Below are 6,925 nucleotides of genomic sequence, written 5' to 3' on the forward strand. Positions count from 1 at the left end.
TCTCATGGTCTCACTAGGATGCAAAAAGGCATCAGCCAGGCTCCTCACTGGAGATTTGGTAATAATCCACTTCCCCTCACTCAGGCAGAATTCTTTTCCTTGCAGCTGGGGGATCCATAGCCTGGCCTCTTACTGTCTGCCGGAGGCCCACACCCAGGTCCTTACCTCTTCTGGGCTGCCTGTCTGACCACTTACTTTAGCAAGGTCTAGAGCCAGTCCTGGCAAGATGGATTGTTCTCAGGTCCTGCCCACATTCACGGACCTGAAGATTACACAAAGGGATGAACACCAAGAAGTGGGATGTTGGCTTGGCTTCCTGGGGTGGTACCTCAAGAGTTTGCCACAGCATTAAAAGTCTGTCTGTCTGTCTGTCTGTCTGTCTGTCTGTCTGTCTGTCTGTCTGTCTGTCTGTCTCTCTCTCTCTCTCTCTTCCCCCCCCCCTCTCCTCTCTCTCTCCCCTCTCTCTCCTCTCTAAGCTATACCCAAGCCCAGTAACCCCAACCCCATCGGTACTAGGGGTGGAACCCAGGGGCATTCTACCTCTGAGCTACACCCTCAGCACAAATTTTTATTCTTTATTTTGAAACAGGATCTCACTGAGTTGCAGAGTGCCTCAGTAAGTAGCTGAGGCTATCCGTGAACCACGAACCTCTTGTCTCAGCCTCCCAAATGCTGGGATTACAAGCATGCGCCACCAAGCCCAGCTGTCCAGTTTTATTTTTTATTTGAAAACAGTCTCACTAAGTTGCTGAGAGCCTCACTAGGTGCTGAGGCTTGCTGGGGCTGGCTTCAAACCTGCAATCCTCATAAGAACTGGGTTACAAACGTGCTCCATCATTCCCAGCTCTGAATCTCTTGTGATTGGGCCTCTTGACCTCTAATGTCATTTTGTGTAGCAAGTGAAAAGAAAAATATCTCTTCCATTATGAAACCTACCATGAGCTGGGCACGTTTGTGTGTGTGTGTTACTGGAGATTGAACCCAGGGGCATTCTTCCTCTGAGCTACATCCCCAGTCCTACTTTATTTTTTAATTTTTTTTTTTTTTTGGTGGTACTTGGGTTCCTGGGAGACCTTCTGCCTCCGGGCTACACTCCCAGACCTATTTGTATATATTTTTAAAATTTGGAAACAGGGTCTCTTAAGCCAGGAACCTGCGTGATCCTTCTGTCTCTGCCTCCCCAGCGCGTGGATTACAAGCGTGCACCATCACGCCTGGCATCTATTTTATTTTTATTTTGAAACAGAGTACTACTAAATTGCAGAGGGCCTTACAAGTTCCTGAGGCTGGCAGCAAGCCTGCAGCCCTCCTGTCTCAGCTTCCCAAGTACTGGGATTACAAGTGTGCTCCACCATTCTTGGCTCAACCCAGGGGCATTCTACCCCCAAAATATACCCCCAGTCCAATTTTATTCTTTTGAAACGGTCTCACTGGGTTGATGAGAGTCTCACTACTTGCTGAGGCTGTCCTCAAACCTGTTATCCTCTTATCACAGCCTCCCAACTATTGGGTTTACAAGTATGCCATCGTACCCAGCATATTTTTTATTTTGAAACTGGTTCTCGCTAAGTGACTGTTCAGGGGTGTCCTAGAACCTGCAATCCTCCTGTCTTTGTCTCCCAAGCACTGGGGTTAGAGGCCTGAGCCACTACGCCTAGCTCTGCTGTCCTTCTCGCTAAAGGCTGAAGATGAAGGGAGAGTTTATTCTTGCAGAGCAGTTGATTGTCACTGTCTGGTTTGATTTTGTTTTTTATTTTGGGTAATGTTGAAAATGCATATTATATACAGTTTCTTTGCAAAGAAGACAGTTTCTGAAGGTTTGGTGCAGAACTGGATATCCTAAACATTAATCAAGACAGCCGGAACTCGAGGCTTGCTCTGCAGTGAAGAATGGCTGACGCCCATGAAACCGCTCCGCTCTGTCCCAGGACAGTTGCCCAGGCCTCAGGCTTAGCGACGCGGTACTTTGCTGATCATTCTTTGTGTGATGTTCAGTGAGCTGGAAAGAGAAGAGAAAGCCAAATTGGATCAAAGATAGATAATTTCACAGGCTCATGTTCTCAAAGAAAGGGACCCAAGGGCTCTGTCTAACAGTTTCTCAAGCTGTGGAGTTTGGTTACTTATTGAAATCGCCAGAATGCGCTAGTATCGGGTTCCTCACACCCTGGACAGAAAACACTTAGAATTGTATGGTGAGTCGGGGGGGTCTTGGGCAAATTTACTTTCCAGCTTTAGTTTAAAGTAGTTTAATCATTCAGTTTGCAGAGAGGCTGGAAAGATGTTATTAAGGCCTGCTTTTTGTCTCAGTGTCTGAAGGGAAATGTACTTTATTTTTTTATTTTTTTTATTTTTATTTCTTTTTTTTTTATTCGTGTACTGTATTCATACATCATAGTGGGATACAAACTTTTGTAGACATACATGCACACATCGCCCAATCAGCCCCCACCCGATCCCCACCCCATTCTCTCCCCATCCCTCCCTCCCATGCTTGGCTTAGTGGTTGACATCTAGTATTATAGCAATTTATCCAAAATTAAAAATGATAATCTCACCTAACAGTTTCATTTGTCTGATACCAAGCTTTTGATGACTTAAAGATAACATTTCAATATTTCTTTTTTCTTTCTTACCAGAGAATATTTTTTTTTCTATTTTTTTAGGTGAAACTATCATATATTTATATATTTATTTTTCAGGAAAAAAAAATCTATCCTAATATGGAATATGGACTCTAGATACCCAAAACGATCTTGAAAAAGAACAAAGATAGAAGATATATATTTTCTGATTTCAAACCATATAAAGCTACAATAATTGAAACAGTGTAGTACTATTCTAAAGGCAGATATATAAACCATTGGAATTAAATAAAAGCCTAGAGCTAAATTCTTCCCTATATTGTCAAGTTATTTTTGACAAGGTTTCCACGAACATTTGGTGGTAGAAATAATAATATTTTAACTAAATATTGTTGAAACATAATAATTACATGGAAAAGAATAAAGTTGGACCCTTACCTAATCCCATATACAAATATTAACTCAAAATAGATAAAAGACCTAAATATAAATCTTAAGACTATAAACTTTTAGGAGAAAATCTGGGTCATAAAACCTCACAACACTGAAATTGGCAGTGATTTCTTGGATATGATTTCAATGGCACAGGCAACAGAAGAGTATACAAACTCCCTAAAAAAAAAAAAAAAAATGTTGTATATCCAAAGACAATGTAAACAGAGTTAACAGTTACTAATAGGATGGGATAAAATATTTCCAAATGCTATATCTGAAGGTATATTAATATTCCAACTAGAAATCCTAAAAATTAACAACAATAAAGGCAAACAATACCATTTAGAGATAGGTAAAAGACTAACATAAATAATGAATCTCCACAGATAACCAATCTTAGTTGACTGTTGGATGGAAACTCTTGTTTCTCTGGTTCTGGTGTGTGTTACCTATTTCTTCTTTGTAGTTAATCTCTTTGAGTATTTTCTCTAGTACTGGTTTTGAAGACAAAAATTCCTTCAGTTTCTGTTTGTCATGGAAGTTTCTTATTTCTCCATCTAATTTGATAGAAAGTTTTGCTGGGTAGAAAATTTTTGGCTGGAAGTTGTTTTCTTTCAGAGTTTGTAATATGTTACTCCAAGCCCTTCTGGCTCTCATGACTTGGTTTGGGAAGTCTGGAGTGATTCTAATTGGTTTGCCTCTGAATGTCACTTGGCCCTTTGTTTTTGTTGCCTTTAAGATTCTCTGCTTGGCTTCCACATTGGTCATTTTGACAATTATGTGGCGTGGGGATCCTCTTCTCCGATCCTGTCTAAAGGGAGTTCTATAAGTTTCCTGGACCTGTGTATCGACCTCTTGCTCTATGTTTGGAAAATTGTCTGCTATTACTTCCTTGAAGAGATTGTTGATACCTTTGGTTTCACTTTCTATTCCATTTATTTCTTATAAATAAAATATTATTTATTTCTAAACCTCCTCTATTCCAATTATTCTTAGGTTAGCTCTCTTAAAATGGGCCCATATTTCTTCAATGTCAGAGTCCTGCTGTCGGATATTTTTTCCTAGATTAGAAACTATGCGCTCATTTTTGGAATGATCATCTTCTAAGAGCGAGATTCTGTTCTCCATGTGGTCTAATCGGTTGTTTGTGCTTTGAATTGAGGCCTTTACTTCATTAATTGCATCCTTTATCTCTTTTTGGCTCTCTCTGAGTTCTTTTCGAAGCACCTCTATTATTTCTACAGTTATTTTCCCGATTTGATCTTCTAGAAATCTCTGATTTTCTGTTTTATTGGGTTCTGATGTTGTGGGGTTGTGGGCATTCATTGCTCCAGTATTATTCCTCTTTCCCATGATTTCGGAAGTTTGTGCCTTCTCTGGGTTCTTCCCTTGGGTCACTATGACTTCACTTAAGGTGTTCTGGATCTCGAGTCAGTAGTATTTCGGACCCCACTACTCCTTTACTGGGTTGTATCACAGAGTGTCCGACCCAGAGAGTCGATAGAGGCTGCTTTAGACTGTGGGGGGTGCCAGGTTGCATGTTCTCCTATGGTGTGATATCTCTGCCACCGCCCCTCCCCCACTGGGTCAAGTCCCAGGGAGTACAGTACTGGGATTTCTCCTCTGTGGCCTGCAATTTGACTCACTGTTCTTGAGTACGCTGATGTAACTGTACTGGATTCGGTGAATTCTCTGCTGCTGCCGCCAGTGGCAATATGGCGCCACTGCCACGCCCTCGGCCGTGAGGCTGGCATATTTCTTCTTGGTTTTGATTTCCACTCTGAATCCCTGCGGCGTGTGCTGAGCTCAGCCACTGGGAGCTTTAGATTTTACCTGTGGCGAGAAATCCCGCCTGGCTGTTCCACAGCGGCTCACCTCGGCTTGCTGTAGCCGTCCGGTGAATTTGCCGCTACCGCCGGCAGTATGGCGCTGCTGCTGCGTCCTCGGGCGTGAGGCCAGTTATCTCCTCTGTGGCTCTGAGCTCTGTTCTCAGTCCTCTTTCTCTCTGGAGCCTGTTGATTTTTTTGTTTCTCTGGTGATGGTGTTTTCTGGCTATGAAAGGCGCTGATTTTGTATAATGGAGATTGGTTGTTAGCGGGTCTCTTAAGCCCCGCTTTTCTCGGTCGCCATCTTCCCGGAAGTCGGAAATGTACTTTAGAACACCTATTGTGTCAACTTCTATAGCTTATGTAAACTTATTTCTGACCACATATGGACTTTTTTTTTTTTTTTATCTGCCAGGAATAGTAGTAGTTTTATGTTTATGTGTATTTATTTGTGGTACTGAGGATGGAACCCAGAGGCATTCTGCCTCCAGGCTACAAACCCAGTCCGATTTTATTTCTCGTTGGAAACAGGGTCTCCTTAGGCTGCTGAAAGCCTCACTAAATTGCTTAGGCTGACTTTGAACCTATGATCCTCTTGTCTCAGCTCCCAAATACTGGGATTACAGGCGTGCACTACCGCACCTAGCTATGTTTATATTCAATTCTCAAAAATAAATCTTAAGAACCTCAAGTTTTTCAGCATGTCCCTGGCAGTGCTAAAATAGGAACAACAATTTTTTTTTTAATTTATTTTTTTTATTTTTTATTTTTTTGCGGTACTAGGGATGGAACCCAGGGGCATTCTACCTCTGAGCTATACCCCCAGCCCTATTTTTTATTCTTTATTTGGAAACAGCGTCTCACTGAGAAAGGGCCTAAGTAGCTGAGGCTGTACACGAACTGTGAATCCTCCTGTCTCAACCTCCCAAATACTGGGATTACAAGCGTGTGCCACCATGCCTGGCTTTTTAACTAATGTTTTTTTTTTTTTTTTGGGGGGGGTACTGGGGTTCTTAGAAGCCCTTCTACCTCCGGGCTATACCCCCACGGGCTATACTCCCAGACCTATTTTATACTCTTTTATGTGGAAACAGGGCCTCTTAAGCCAGCATGGCTGGCTTCGAACCTGAGCAATCCTCCTGTCTCCGCCTCCCAAGCACGGGGATTACAAGCTTGCGCCACCACGCCTGGCTATTTTTAAACTAATTTTTAACTTATTTAACTCAGGTGTGCTTTACACCTCTAGCCTCCCCCCCCCCCATGGTACTGAGGGTGGAGCCCAGGGGTTTTTCTACCTCTGGGTTATACTCCCAGACCTATTTTATACTTTATTTGGAAACAGGGTCTCACTAAATTGCTGAGAACCTCACTAAGTAGCTGAGGCTGGCTTCGAACCTGTGCAATCCTCATGTTTCAGCCTCCCAAGTGCTGGGATTACAAGCATGTGCCACCACACCCGGCTACCTCTAGCCTTTTTTATTTTGAGACAGAGTCTAGCTAAATTGCCTAGGCTGGCCACAAACTTGTCATCTTTTGGTTTTAGTTTCCTGTGTAGCTGGGATTGCAGGTATGTTCAGCGCCATGCGTGTGTGTGCATGTGCATGTGTGTGTGTGTGTGTGTGAGAGAGAGAGAGAGAGAGTAAGAGAGAGAGAGAGAGAGAGAGAGAGAGAGAGAGAGAGAGAGAGAGACACTATACCCCTCGTCCCTATTTTATTTTATTTTTTTTTGTGGTAAAGGGGATTGAACCCAGTGGCATTCTACCTGTGAGCTACACTCCAACCCTATTTTTTATTTTTTATTTTGAAACAATATCTCATTAAGTTGTTTAGGGCCTCACTAAGTAGCTGATGCTGGCCTTCTTTTCTTTTCTTTTTCTTTTTCTTTCTTTTTTTCTTTTTTTGCGGGTCTGGGGATGGAACCCAGGGGCATTCGATCTCTGAGCTACACCCCCAGCCCTATTTTTATTCTTTATTTTGAAACCGTGTCTCACTGAGTTGCAGAGGGCCTCACTAAGTAGCTGAGGCTGTCCACGAAACACCATCCTCTGGTCTCAGCCTCCCGAATGCTGGGATTACAAACAT

Source organism: Muscardinus avellanarius, assembly GCF_963383645.1.
Source record: "Muscardinus avellanarius genome assembly, chromosome: 11".
Lineage (NCBI taxonomy): Eukaryota > Metazoa > Chordata > Mammalia > Rodentia > Gliridae > Muscardinus > Muscardinus avellanarius.